The sequence below is a fragment of the Nelumbo lutea genome, chromosome 2, assembly GCF_056320005.1.
Source record: "Nelumbo lutea isolate HS-2025 chromosome 2, American lotus-T2T, whole genome shotgun sequence".
In the NCBI taxonomy this organism is placed as follows: Eukaryota; Viridiplantae; Streptophyta; class Magnoliopsida; order Proteales; family Nelumbonaceae; genus Nelumbo; species Nelumbo lutea.
The window spans coordinates 47595957-47611497 of NC_142685.1; the positions used below are offsets into that span (position 1 = coordinate 47595957).

General features: G+C 35.0%; 1 long non-coding RNA gene across 1 annotated transcript; it reads right to left on the bottom strand.

Annotated features, from left to right (window-relative positions):
- Positions 1-8028: 8028 nt before the first annotated feature.
- On the bottom strand, positions 8029-9290 carry LOC148870438 (uncharacterized). Its single transcript, XR_016107458.1, has 2 exons — positions 8974-9290; positions 8029-8332 (listed from the first exon to the last, which is right to left on the bottom strand). It is a non-coding gene; the product is annotated as an uncharacterized LOC148870438 (long non-coding RNA).
- Between the last annotated feature and the right edge of the window lie 6251 nt (positions 9291-15541).

Genomic DNA, 15541 nt, shown 5'->3' on the forward strand with positions numbered 1-15541 from the left:
CATTGTTGTTTTTCTTTATATAGATTATTATATTTTTCCTCTTAATAATTTATTAACTTTTATAGAAATTAAATTGGATTGAATCAGATTCTGATATCCAATACCATGGTTTTTAAAACCAAATCGATTAGGGGTCCGGTTATTAAGTCGAACGGTCCGACTGTTCGAACCAAATGCTCAATTTATTCTGACAAAAAAATTAAAAGAATTTTAAAAATAAAAAAATGGTCAAAATCATTCGAACGATTAACCACCCAATTCAGCGGTTCATTGACTAAAATCAACAATTTTGATGAAAAATCTGGTTTTTTGGGAAAACGGAACCAATCACTTGACCGATTCCCAAATTTTCTGATCCTACCATCCAATCCGGTCTGATTTTGAAAACCATGTCCAACAACCTTAACAAATTCAAATTTAAATTGACCTTTGAGAATGATTGAGTATGAAATTTATATCACCGGATCATATTTGAATATACCTCAATTTGAATATGAGTGGCCTGTGTAATTTCAAGGAGAGAAAAATGCAATGAAAAAGAAGTATATTCATGAATAAGATAGCGCTTTTTGTACGATGTGCAAACTCGACCTGAAAATTTTTTCTTTTCTTTTTTTTTATGTGAAAAAAATGTTCTCTTTTCTTTTATCATGTTTTTGATAACTGACGAATAGTACCCCTAAAATTTTGTGATATTCTTTTATTTTTAATTTATCGAAGACGTTAGGTGGGATTAATCACTGGGTTGGCTTGGACTTGGATTTTCATCAATTCGGACATATAAGAAATGGGCTCGGCAATGATGCCAAAAAACATGATACAAAAAAAAAAAAATACATATATATATATATATAAAACAAATTAATCGGTATCATAAAAAAAAAAGTGTTTGATTACCATTTTTAATGATACCGGAAAATATATGTACGTATGCATGTTAGGCAAATAAGAAATTGCATCAATTAATACTGAATCGTAATTCAAAGAATCTAACAACCAGAAACCGATTATCATTCCACTTAACACCACAGTTTAAGTTTTAACCGTATGAACAACCATTGGGTATTTTAGGAATAGCAATATTTCCCATCCCCGGTGGAGATTCAATTTCTCCGATTTGATCGGATGGGATGGAGATTGTTTTGGCGGGGTTGGAATGGGAACGAAGTTTAGTAGGAATCCCCGGTCAGGGTCGGGGTCAGGGATGGGGATTGAGGTCCCTGCCCCACCCTGCCCCCGATTACATGTACACATATATTATTAAATGATTTATATTATATATATTAAAATATATTTAAAAATTATTTATAACTTAAAATTTTTATTTATTTTAAATAAATTTATTTTTCAAAAAAATACTGTTATTTAAAACAATTTCAGAGATTCGGGTCCTTGCGAGAAATCTATTCCCATCAGGGATTGAGGATGAAAGACAAATTTTATCTCTGATGGAGATAAAAAATGGAGATAGAGTTACTTTTATAATCGGGATCGGAAACAAAAAATATTATCCCCACCCCATTGCCATTCCTGCCGCAGCTCTATTCTTCGAATTCAAATCAATACATGACTAAAATTTACGAACTCTAGCTAATTAAGTCCCATTCGTTTGTAGGTATCTCGTGAGTAAGTTGATTAAACAGATAATTGACCAGTTTCTCCGTATTCTCACGCCACTCTAACAAGTCCCACAAAAAAAAAAAAATGAAAGTTTTTAGAGAATATTGGTCTGAAACCATCCGTTAAAAATCTCCTACCTTTTTCTTTATCATCATCTAAATAAGTGAAATTATGACCAAACACAGGCACCAAAAATTATTCGAACAACTTTTGGTCGGAAATCATTCGTCCAATTAAACGCATTACCCCAAAGTACTGATAAATGAACTACGCCTTAATAGGATGTAGAATTAATCCACCAATAGTTTGCACGGAATGGCCTCCGAAATCAATCGTTTTCATATTATATTTTCTATAGGACGTTGGTAGAAGTAAAGAAGCAATCTTAATTTGTTTTGATCCGAAAATGTCTAAAGCGTTTTATTACTTTTTTTTTTTTTTTGATTAATTTGGAGCCTCGGAAAACATTACAAATCGAAGAAAAAGGAAAACATACGGACGAAATTTAGCTAATGCTGGGAAATTGTGCTTGGCGTCCACTGAAGGTAATGTGTATGTAGACTGCAGAGAGTCAACGGAGCAATGAAAGGGAAAGTGCGATAGACAAATAATTTTGGTGGATGTGTTTGGATCGTTTACAAGCTCAACTTAATTTTCTTGTTGTATTATCTATTTAATCAATTGGGATCTGCACCTCACAGAGTGCTTCTCACCCCGATCTCACAGCCACATTTCCACCGTGTATTAAGAATATCCTGCTGCTATGAATGATAAATATAATTCAAGGAAATGTTTCCCGTGTGCAGCCAAAACATGCTTTTAGTTCGGTGTAAGGAACGCTTTATATATCCGGACTCCCATTTAATTGTGTCATTGAATTGGATGGAACCGAACCCAGGACCATGAGAGCAGACCACCACCACCACGTTGAGGGTGGAACCTCACGAAGTGAATGCAGTGTCTTTTCCAAATATTTGTTTTTACTTCGATTCAGACCAGACCTGTGATATGATGGCAGGGTTGTAGAGTCTAATTAGAAAAAGACCCCCCAGCGACTTTCAAGGAAAAGATAAATGCCGTGGCACCCACAATCTACTTAACCTGTGAATTTGTCTCCTTGACAATGAGAGGACGACATCATATGGTTAGTCATCATCGGCCAATTTGCACCACTAGAGGGCAGTGATCAATAAGTTTCTTTCAAGTACACTTACAAAGATTGAGTCTCTCAGAAGTGGATCCTTCTCAAATCTCAACTCGCCTTTGGTATTTTTGTAGACATCCATCTTGACAAAACTGCATTGAAAGCTGAGTAAGCCTATGGGTCTGTCCATGATAGGTTTTGTTAAGGCTGTGTTTGGTTTGAAAAAAAAAATAAGGGCCAGGGAGAGAATAGAAAGTTAAGGTAAAATTTTTAATGAATTTCACAAATCAAATGTAGCCCTTTTTTTAACTAATTAAGAACACCTAAGTTTTATTGAATAATTATTATCAAAAGTAAAGAAAAGATAACAATTTTGCCACGGAAACCCTCACCATGTGACGAAGAATTAAATAAGAGAAATCCATTAATCCACCCTCCTTGTATTATGGTCTTGAGATTTGCGAAGCTTGCGTCAAATCATCATTCTATTTTTCAGTTGAAAAGTTCAACGGATACAACGCACAACCAAGGTCTGATAAGGAATTGATTGAAAAGGAGAATACTTCTAAACATTTAAACGCTTAAATAAAAAGATGTATCACAGAATAAAGATCTGCCCAAAGATATATCACAGAGTACAAATGCAATTGCAAATGTATAGAGTGCAAAATCTTATATTTTGTATGTATTTATATTGTATATATTTATATTTGTACTTCTTTCAAACTGAACTTTTAAGAAAAATGTTAGGTCTCCTTAGGTATTATGTAAGAAACAAGGGAATTTAAAATTGTATTTTGACTTTTATGCCACTAAGAAAAATTGTTGGAACAGATGGGCAAATTTTTTATACCCTTAAGATTTAGGAAATTGGCTAATTCTACCCCTTCTGTTTTAGTATTGTCTTAAAGTACCCTTACCATTTCTGACAATTGACTAAATCCTCCTTATCATTAACATTCGTTAACAGAAAAAAAAAAAAAAACTATTTTACCCCTTATTTTCTTTCAAATTTTCAAAATGAAATAACAATAATGAGCTTGGACCGCCTGCAAGGATGGAGATAGGAAAGACCCTCAGGATAGGCCAGGTACTAATAGCTAGGACTTAAGTGCTGATGATGCTGAGAGATTACGGATAGTGCTGAAATGGGTGGGAAGAGACCTATGGAGCTATGGAGCTGAGGAGAAATCAGATGACGTCCTCATGAGTGAGCTAGCATAACTCACAGCTCTTGTGGAGTGAGCGGCAATCCAAAGCCAAACACTCACTTGAAGGAGCCCTCCTTCATTGAAAATTGTCAGCTCAAAATGCAAATAGGGAAGTAGGAAACACGAACAAGTCATATTTATGTTTCGTTGAAGTCACTTATGTGTTCCTCTTTCATGGATATCGCAAGAGTCAAAGAAAACCCACCCTCATTTACCTCTGGTTTGAGCTCGCTCCTCTCCCTCTCTCCACTCTCCCTCTTTCTTACCAGTCTCTTATCTCGTTTTGCACAGCGTCTAAGGGAGTAGGAAAGAAAACAGAGATGCCATTATGAGTTGTGAGAACAACGCTGGTGGAAAATTGGAGGGGAGAAAGATCATTAGCGTGAATATTTTGAGAGAGATTTCTAAGGATATTTTTAGAATTTTTGAAAAAAAAGGTGATGTAATATTATATGTGATGGAAAATTAACAATAGGGAAAGATTTAGTCAATTATCAGAAATGATAGGAATATTTTAAGACAATACTGAAACAATAGAGGTAATATTAATCAATTTTCTAAACCTTAAAAGCAGTTTAAGAAAATTGCCCTTAAAAGAACATTTCCCCTTCGGCTGGATTGAGGCTGAGCCTTAGAGATAAAAGAAAAATAACAATTTATTTCAATATATCCTGTGAACTCACTAATCTATTTAAATATACCTAATTGTTTTCAAAATTAATAAAATATACCCTGTCACGTGTACTCCACTTGACACAAATAGGCCTTTGTTTCACTAACGTTTTAAGGCTATTTGCATAGTTTATCTCAAGAAACGGTGGATGGATGAAGGATAATAAATTGAATAGAAGATAATTTGCTTTCTCGGTAGTTAATCCTTAATTAATTCTTTTTTCAAAACAGATATCCAAATTCAATTCAATATCTGATATATATTGAAAATTAATATTCAAATTCGAATTTGAATCCCACTAAATATCTGAATATTCGATTCAATTCGATTTGAATTCGATTAATTAATTATTTTAGATACTTAAGAAATATATAAAATAAATAATTTACTGATATAAAGTATATAAATATATAAATCATTTATATAACTTAATTATTATATATAAATTATATAAAATATTTTATATATTATATATAAGAATTAAATAATCAATCAAATTTGAATATTTAAATCAAATCAGGTCATATCCAAATTCGACTAGTTAGATATTCAAATTATCCAAATTCAATTTGATTATATCAAATATCGGATTTTCAAATACCATTGACACCCTTATTTCAATTTTTGTTTTCTATAAATTAAATTTACTTTAAGGATATTAAAATCAACACTATCATTTTTCCACTTCCATTTAATGGAAGGTCGATTTTTAATTGGTTACAAATTGTAGGGGGTGTTTAGTAAAACACAAACTATAGATTAGGTTTTATTAAATCCATAAAACTAAGAGAATGCTTTTAGCAAATAACACTAAAAAAACTGCTAACCATCCATAGAATAACCAATCTGGGATTTTGGAGTTTGCCATCATCTCATTTGGACATGGTGAAATGGACCTTACAAGTTAGGGCTTCAGTCTTTTATGCTCCTGATGTTGGATTATGTAATTTACATCATATATAGCTACTAGCCAGTTGCCCTCCATATGAAAATATGGAGGGCATTGCCACGCTCTAACATGCTTTTGATGCCATCAAATTTTCTTCTCTCCTCTCTATGAAAATATGGTTTAGTGTCTTTTTTTTTTCCTCCCGAGAGAGAGAGAGAGCCTGATATGCCCACCGGTCACTACCCATTAACATATTGAACAGTGATTAAGTATGAATTTGTCTTCAATTTGGTTCTTTTAAATTCTGAAAGAAAATAGGGAATAAAAGAGTCACAAGGTATGTTTAAATCTATTTTAAAACCTTTGGATATGATTAACTAAAATAGCTTCATAGAGGATAGTAGAAGAATTTGCCCAAAAGTATACATTTAAGTCCAACTCTATTAAATTAACTTTACGGGGTAAAGTGACAATAATGCCTATGCTCTGATTCTCTTTCTTCATTATTCATCTTCTTCTACATTTTGACTTCGGACACAAACCAATGGTGACAAAGTAGAATTGGGATATTTTCCTCATGGAGTACTCCTCACACCAACCTCACAACATGTCCAGCCACATATCAGAAATACCTCCCGTACTTGTATGTTCAAATTTATGGGAAAATGTTCTTAATGCACAATGGGATGTATTGTGAGGTTGGTTTGAGGAGTACTTTGTGAGGAGCAAATCCCGATTTGACAATGTAAGTTCACCCCAATTTGTTCACTAGTGATAAGCTCACTTTCGGATGCTTACTTTGTTACTATTGGTTTGTTTTCAATGTCCAAATTAAGGTGAACGGTGAATAATGAGGAAAATATCAAGAGTTAAAATATGGGCCTTGTTGTAAGTTTACTCTTCAGCATAAGGTTAGTTTAATGAAGTTGGACATAAATGTAATTTTTTGGAAGTTTTAAGTACTAAAGTGGCATGTTTGAAAGTTCAGGCCTAAAGTGATACTGCCTCTAAGGGTGGACACCAGTTTAACTTTTCATGAGCTATTTAAGCTTAGCTTGTGAAAAGCTCAATTCGACTTAGTCTGTATTGAACTTTGAGTTGAGTTCGATCCAATAAGCTTGTTTGCTAATCAAATTAAGCTTGAGCCTAATGAAGTTTGACTCGTGAAGCTCGCAAGTTTAATTGACTCGAGTTGAGCTCAAGTCAAGTTTAAACTCCAACTTATGAGCTTTTGACTCGAGTCAACCTCAAGTCTCTAGCTTGAACTTAAGCCTCAAGTTGTTTGGCGAGCCAAGCTTGAATAGCTAGATATTTAGCTCAATTTAGCTCAAATTCATCCCTAACCACCCCCAAAGTACAAGGGACTCATCTTCAAGTTTACCCTTTTCTTTAATATTATCTAGCCATTATTGTGTTCTAAAATCTTAAGACTTTTCTAGAAGAACGGTCAAGTGCATGTTTTGAAAAATTAAACAACATCCATGGGTAATTTTTGTCCTTTAGGCTATATTTGGTTGCAATGCAAATTTATTTATACTGATGCAAAACCATGATAATGCAAATGATTTTGGTGTAAATTAGGATTTATTTTTATTTTAAAATTTACCTTATTTTTATTAGTCATAGTAGAAAACTAGAAAGAAGTAAAATAAGACGCAAAATAAAGTAAAGTCAAACAAAATTTGCATTGTTTTCATTTGCACTCCCATGCATTTGAACTAATGCAAATAAAATAGCACTGCAATCAAACATAGCCTTAAATTGTTTCCAATCTTTATGGTAATTAAAACTTTAACAATGTATACTTAAGTAATTTGTCCATAGAAAAATCAAATGTATACTTATAAGAAAAATACAACTAATGCTACATACATGTGTGCCTGTGGGCTGAGATCTTCCGGGTCTTTCTGTATCCCTGGAAAATTGGAATTCACAACCCAGCCCGGTCTAGTCTGGTTGGCAGGGCCGCCAATTGCTACCCAGCAAAAATGCAAAATCCAGGCGTGAGTTTTCAAAATAAGCAACCACTTGGTAGTAGAGACTGCATTTCCTGCGGCCACGGTTGTATGACAATCCAGCGACCCTTCTCAATATAATGCAAACTCGCCATCACATCAACTGGGTTTGGTCGCATGTTGACATTTTATTAGGGTCTATGATTTTGAAAACCGGATCAGATGGTTCGAGCAGTTGACTTGAGAACCGTTCAGACAATTGGTTTCATTTCACCCTAAAATCGCTTTTGGGTCAAAAAGTGTTGACTTAATCAGTGATCTGCTGGTTCAGGTAATCAAAATGTTGATCTGTTGTTTTGGATAATAGTTTTTGGCCGTTTTTTATTTTAATTATTTTTTGAAATCAGAAAAGATTATCCATTCAAACCTAACAATTGGACCATTTCACTTAGAAACTGATGGCCAAAATGATTGTATCTGGTCTGATTTTTAAAACCTTGTTAGAGTCATGTCGAATACCACCACTATTGTGGGCAATCTTCTTTTTTTTTTTTTTGAAGGACTACACAATGGAAGTAGCTCATCCTCCAACCCGTAGCCCCCTCAACTCAGGTGTAGGTGGGATTTGACCCCAAGTCTCTGCTATACCAATTGGAGACCAACCAGCTGGTTGACACCTTACAATTGCAGGCAATCTTTTCTCTTAGTAGTTGGTATCATAATGTTTGTTGACCCATTTTATATATATACCAAGGTTTTTAAAAACGACGTGGAAACAGAACCGGTCAGGGGATCGGTTTCCAGTTAAGCGGTTCAACCATCCGGATCAAACGATTCGACCTGTGGCATCATAAATAAATTAAAAATGGAAAAATATATTCATAAATAATAAAAAATAGCATAAAATTAAATAAAATACAAAAAAAACTATCTAAATACAAAAATAATATTGTACAAAACATATAGAAAATATAAAAATAAAATACAGAAAAATTCTAAAAAATATAGAAAAAATACAAAAAAATAAAAAATACAGAAAAAAACAGAAAAGTTCTACAGCTATGGTGCATGGTGATGATGCTAGGTAGATGGTGTTGGATTATGGGTGTATGGTGCATGGTGATGATGCTAGGTAGATGGTGTTGGATTATGGGTGCAATTCAGCCAGCACAAGAACTTAATATGGAAACACGTTACCCTGCTCGAGCCAATATTCCTTGATTCAGTTGATTGTATTATTATGAAGAAATAAAATATTAAAAAATAACAAAACTTGAAATTCATGAATGAACAGCCATGGTATCATATTGAGTTTTCAAATAAAAAGGATTTGTCGAGTGGTAGTTACTTAGGACAAATAAAAAGAATCCAAAACAACACAGGGTATGTGACCAAAGTGGTAATTAATTAACACAACCAATAGCTAATAATCCACTCCCACAATTAAGCAAGGTTAATTAAGCAAAAAATTCAAAACTCACCGCCGGCCACCACAGTCCTTGTCTCCTTGTTGCTGCTGCCAACTGCCAACTGCTACTATCGCAGCATATTAGAAACCCCTGGCCGCCGCTGCAAAATCATCAGCCACCGCTGCTTCTTATTGTTCCTTGTTGTTGCTGATTACAAAAAGAAATCCATCATAGATGAAGCTCACCACTGTCGTCGGTTGTCGTGATTCATCGTCGATTGTCGTCGGTCGTGGCTGCCAAAGGTTGTCAGTCATCTAAGAGGAAGGAAGGGTTAGAAGTTAGAACGAAAATGAACTTTCATTCTAACCCTAACTCGTAAGACTTGGGAATCGGGGGACATTAGTGTCCTTTTTTTGTTTTTTATTTTTTTTAATCCAACGAAAATAAATTTCATAACCCACAAACCGCTGCCTAGGTCTAACGGTTTAGTGGTTTGATTGCACGGGTCAGCATTTTTTTGACCTTTTCAACGGTTATTTAGGCATTAACGGTTTACAGTATAATCGGACCTGAGGGGGCTAAACGATTACCGGTTTTTCCACCGGTTTTGAAAACCATGATATATATTCTGTAACAAACATAACACACTATTTGATCCATTTATTGAAAATATTTTTCGATGAGATAAAATCAGCACATTCCGGCCATGTATTGAAAATATTTCTCGATGATAATACCAAAAATGATAATATCATCATCTGGAGATATTTTCAATACACGGCTTAGATGTGCTCTGGGAAGTTGTGGGGGGCTGAACTCCTTTTTTTTTTTATTCTTAACCACAACACAGGAATTTTTCTTGCCTTTAATCCAAATATTAAAAGGACATAAACCAGTACCCTACATCCTTTGCAATTCAGGCCTTTTTTTTTCATAGGCCGATAGTCCTCCGGCTTTCTTGCTTGATGCCCTTGAATTTGACTCTTCTTCTATGATTGCAAATCGAGATTTTAATGGTTGAATGCAATTTGGTCGAAGGCTTTTCATAAAAAACAAAAAGAGAAAAAAATCATTTGCATTTCCCTTCTTTCGTTGACTTGGATAGAGATAGAGGGTTCATTTACAAGGCATAAATGAAGATTTTAATTGCTAAGACCTTAAACGTAACTGACCCTTAAACTTACCACCCATCCTATACCAAAGCAATGGAACAAATCGGATCAATCATCCACGAATAGCTGATTAATTGATTTCTCTAGACATCTCTCCCAATCTCCCTAAACCATGACCCACCAAAATTTTATTATTATATTCGCATAAACCTCCAATTACGAGATTGATAAGAATCCAAGAGCATTTTATCCACGCTTAGTTCGGATCAAGCAAGCTAGGCCCAGGCTGGGTTCAAGTAAAGGGGCATGGGCTTACTTCCAGGCTAGACCTGGATGAACTCAAAATATTTGTAACAAGCTGCATATTAGATGACTTGGGCTGCACTAGGCCCAGCCCGAATTGTAGCCCTACTTGAATGGCAAGATGTGAGTACAATGCTTAAGCTCCCTTATTTAATTCTCAAACCACTAATTATCCAATAATATCAACCAAATGGTGGCTTTCAACCGAGGCGTCCAACAAATATAATTAAAGGATGAACATGGAGCATGAAATCCCTGTCAAACATTCCGCTCTTATATTAGTTTTAAAAATATTTCCAAAGTCCAAACAAAGAATTTCCATGAGATCTCAAAACCAATCATGAATACCGACCAACCACCAGCCCACAGATCCATATATATGAACTGACCCAACTCAACTGTTTGGCAAATATCCATGATATCATCGACGTTAATTAAAATGATGATTGGATTTGGAGTGACATCATGCCCTCCGCCATAGCTTTTTGTTTGTTTCCAATACTCGTTTAACCATGTAATTTTATTCTAAATTAAATTATTCTTTTATTTTGCAATAATATATATCGCCTAATGAAGATTTAACATTTGCAAAAAAAAAAAAAAAAAAAAGAACACTTTGGTTTCAGCATTGAAGAGAAACCAATGTTTGATATACACGTCTAAATTAAGTGGAGGGATGACTTGGGCTCCCACTTTTATTGATTTAAGATCCATTGTTCTCTTATTTAATTAAATTGTATATTTAAAGACAATATACACAGTTTTAAAGTGTTGTTTCTTATAAAGTTCAATGGATTGTCGAAGGAAATCCAGGGGTGGATTCAATGATACGTACGTGAATTTGCAAACTTCAATGGTTTCAACATTGAATGGAAACCAATGTGCAAGAATACGGGCTTACCTGTGAAGGTGACCCAGGTATATTGCAGCTTAAGTGGAAGCCCAGATCATCCCTCCACGTCGAGACGTCGCACAATCAATCGCCTAGAAACCTTTTTTTTAACCATCGGAGAATTCTCAGATTCAGCCATCACCAGCTAAGATATATATGTGGTTTCTTCCAACTCTTGGCAGTTAAGGAGAGAGTTTCAGAATCCGGATCTCCTGCCCACAAGAATTCTGTTCACGTCTACCCATAACATACTACCCCCATGAATTGGGAATATCTCCCCTTGCATAATACTATGTAGGAGGATGAGATGTTCTCCATGTGTAGTTGAGATGTTATGTGGGTAGATGTGGGCAGAGATTTTGTGGACAGGAGATCTGGACATGGTTTGTTTTTTCTAATGTGGCAATTGTTTTTGTTTTCAAAACACCACCACCCATGGACATGGGATTCAGTCAGTGCAAAGCTAGTTCAAACAACCATCATAACCATTGAGAATATCTTCACATGAAATAAAGCATAGAAGTATGGAGATGTTCCCAATGCAAGGTTATACAGGCTGTTCGAATGGGCCTTGCACTGACTGAAGCTGATCTGCCAACCATGTTGTCAAACACTCAATCTGGAGAGCCACCTATCAGGGCTGAACATGCCAGTGTTCAGTATAAATGGGGCCCACAGTGAGCACTGGCATGCTCACTTGTGATAGTTAGTCCAGCCAAGTGTCTATGATTTTGTCTCCAGCTATACCATTCATGGTTTGCTTTTGCTGATGTGGAAATTATTATTTTTTTTTTGTTTTCAAAACATGGCCAATCATGTTGTGGAAGAAACCAGATCTGCTCCTCACACCGATCTTACAGGCATATCCTATTGTGCATTGAAAACATCTCCTATGAATAATAATTCATAGATACGAAAAATATTCCCTATAAATACAGAAACCAGATCTGCTCCTCACACCCCCGTTGTAGAACACCTCATAAAAATCTGAAATTTATGGATTCGAACACCCATTGTACAGGAGTTTCTACTTTCTACTGGATTTTTCGTTCAGCCCGTTCCTTATATCAACACAACGTATGGTCATCTAAGGTTAAGAATTGAAGGTCATATCAAACGAATAAATCCTTTTTTTTTTTCCTTTCTGGTAAGCATTAAACTAATTTAATTAGTACTATATTTGCCTTTTGCTACCAACTTAAGCCAGGGGCCACGCGTGAACTAATGCAAATTAATTTCTGTTTTCTTATGGGTGACTACATGGACAGATACATTAGTAATATCTAAGTTGATATCTTGTAAGGAGGAGGAGACTTCAGAAGCCATGGACAAGCAGGTTAGTACCTAAACCAATGGAGTCAACAAGGATTTCGAGTTCGAGGCTGCATTCAAGGATTTCACTTACCACAGTGCTCAGCACTGCAATCCTTGAAGCAAATTCCTGGGGATACCAAGATAACAGACGTCATTAGTTTTGATCAGACATAAACATGTGATGTATATGGAGTAGTTGGTCATTATAATGCATGCCCGGGATGTATGTATGTATGTATATGAGTATATACATATACAAATATGTGTTTATATGTGCCTATATGTATGTATATAATTGGATTAAATTCAAGTTAGGTAAGATCAGATAGATTTGGGCCAAGTTCAGGTTATCTAAAGATAAGCTTAAACCCAATCTAAAAAAAATGGAAAAATTAATATACTGTACCCTATTGTAGAATTCTGAATTCCACTGTAAGTCTACAATAATTTAAAATGTCAAATATACCCACATTAAATATCAATACCTGCTTTTGTATTGTCATCGATTCCAAGCTGGCACTTACCCCAACTGTACCATAAAGCTAAAAATTCTAATGGTGGGTTGAAAAGCTATTCTCGCAAAAAACCACTAAACTTTTTGGACCCAGGTCTAATCAATTAGAAACAAAAAATCAAAACCCAATTCGTTCAAAATTTTGACTGAATCGGTTCAGGCCTAGATTGGGTCCACCCAAATTGCATCCCTAATCAAACCTTGACAAAAGTGATAGGAGGGTAGGAGCCGCCCAGGTTGCAATTAGTCGGCCCAATCCAATGTATTCCCTAATCTTTTAAATTTCACATTCATCTTGCAAGAAATATCATATGGATAAATTGATTTTGGTCAAAGTTAAGAATGAGTAGTTCTTTGTTGATTCAATCCTCGATGTGTTTATACCAACCTGCTACGAATTAGATTAGTGTTTTGCATAAAAGGATTTCAAGATATATAATTATATTTTGTTATATAATATATTTATTATATATATATATATATATAATTTCAGTTTTTATATTAAAAATTAAGACTTAAGGTCAACAAAGGCATTTTTGGGCAAAAATGGTGGGACAAGATACCCAGGGCACCGTGGGAACATGTAGATATCGAAAGGTTACCTAAAAAAAAAAATCAAGATCACCCCAATCAAACATTTTTCAAAAATTTGCATTTATGTGTTAAAAATTTTTCAAAAAGTTAGCCAGTTTTCTAAAACCAGGACAGGTTTATCAGTTTTCTTGTTCAATCAACTGGATTGACAGTTTTGGCCTTTTTCTTACCCAATTAGTTTTGGGGGCATGACCAAACCAGCTAGAGGCTTGGGCCACAGTTCAACTGGTTTGATAGGCCATTCCAATCCAATTTTCTGAATACTGGTGTGGATCATTTGGTTCCAGTCCACGGCAGAGTGTAAAAAATGTTCTTTTTTCAGTTCAATCCACACTAAGCCATTTTGCATTTTGTCACCATGCTCAAATCTTGTGCATCAATCCATGTTATAGTAGATACAATCACTTTTGTATAGTTTTACAATAAAATTTGTAAGATATATTTTTTTTCAAAATTTTGTTTAACAAAGTATCCACACCATCCCATCCACGGTATAGAACACCTTGATAGGGTGTGGTGTGGTTTCATCTATGCCCCTGGGGCCAATGAATCGAAACAATCAAACATTTTATTGAGCTACATTACCAATAACCCCTTAGGCTAAGTGTAGAAAAAGTACAAATATAAACCTATACAGTGCATATACATGCAAAATAATATAAAATAAAAGATGTTGCATTCTACAAATTTGTATTTATATTCCTTCCAAAATAAGCCTTAGTAGCAGCCGTTTTAAGAGCCAATTATTTTTTTACTTGCTGCTCTAGTCCTTAATTAATGAAGCTGGAAAAGGTAATATTGTGTATGATGCTTATAATTATGATTTTCCATAATTGGCAAGCTGAAAATAAATGTTCTTTTTTCATGTATCAAGTGTGGCCTGTCAGTATAGACCTTACCTAACAATTTACGTTTTTAGGTTGAATGGTTCTTTTGAGATGATATGAGAGCATATTTAACCAAATGGTTTAATGTTCAATGTTTATTGTCTGTATAATTAATTAAAATTTCAATACAAATTATGAGTCCACTTATATTTGCCTATGCTTCAAATCCAATGAACATAATAAAAACCTAAAAACGTAAAGTAAACACTTGTTGACATTGGACTTGTGTTACCTCAATACAAATTATGAGTCAACTCTTCTCTTGTTAACTCAATCCTCCAAATCCAACCAGTGGTTCATGTGTTCATTTCAACCGGGTATAAGTAAACACTTGTTGACATTGGACTTGTGTAAGATGAGATTCAGTTGCAACTTGTAACCAATGTGCTGGTTGCAAGTAGACAAAACACAATCTAATAACACATTCAGCCATTAACACAAGAAGCGAGGGGCATGTATCAGAGAATTGTAATTATTTTCTGTTCTCACTTCGTTCTCTGAAAAGATGAATAACAAGTTTTGGGATGGATGACATTGAAATCTCAAATTTTTATATATCGGATCAAGTGAAGTGCCACACACAAACCTTTAAGACAAAGAAACGAAGAGAGAGAGAAGAAAAGAAAAGAAAAACGTTCATAGGTGGATGGTCCACAAAGTTGGTCGTGTTGGGCATCCGACCCATGTGCAGTTTGCAGAGCTCCATTGTCAATTGACTCGCCAACTCTGCCCCACTCCTCTCTCTCTCTCTCCAACAACTAACAACCCCTTCATTACATTATATGATATTATCCACTTCCTCCTCAGAAAATAATATTAACAGAGAAGCACATCCCCAACGCGCCCCCCTAACACGCAAAAGAGAAAATCTGGCTGCAACATACACCAACAAACGATGTTGCATCTGATAGGAAGGTGTCAACAAAAGAGAAAATCTGGCTGCACATCCCCAACATCGCTTGATTCCGTCAGCGATGATCCTGATGGAGTCCTATAAATCTATAGGCCCCACACTACTGTCGAG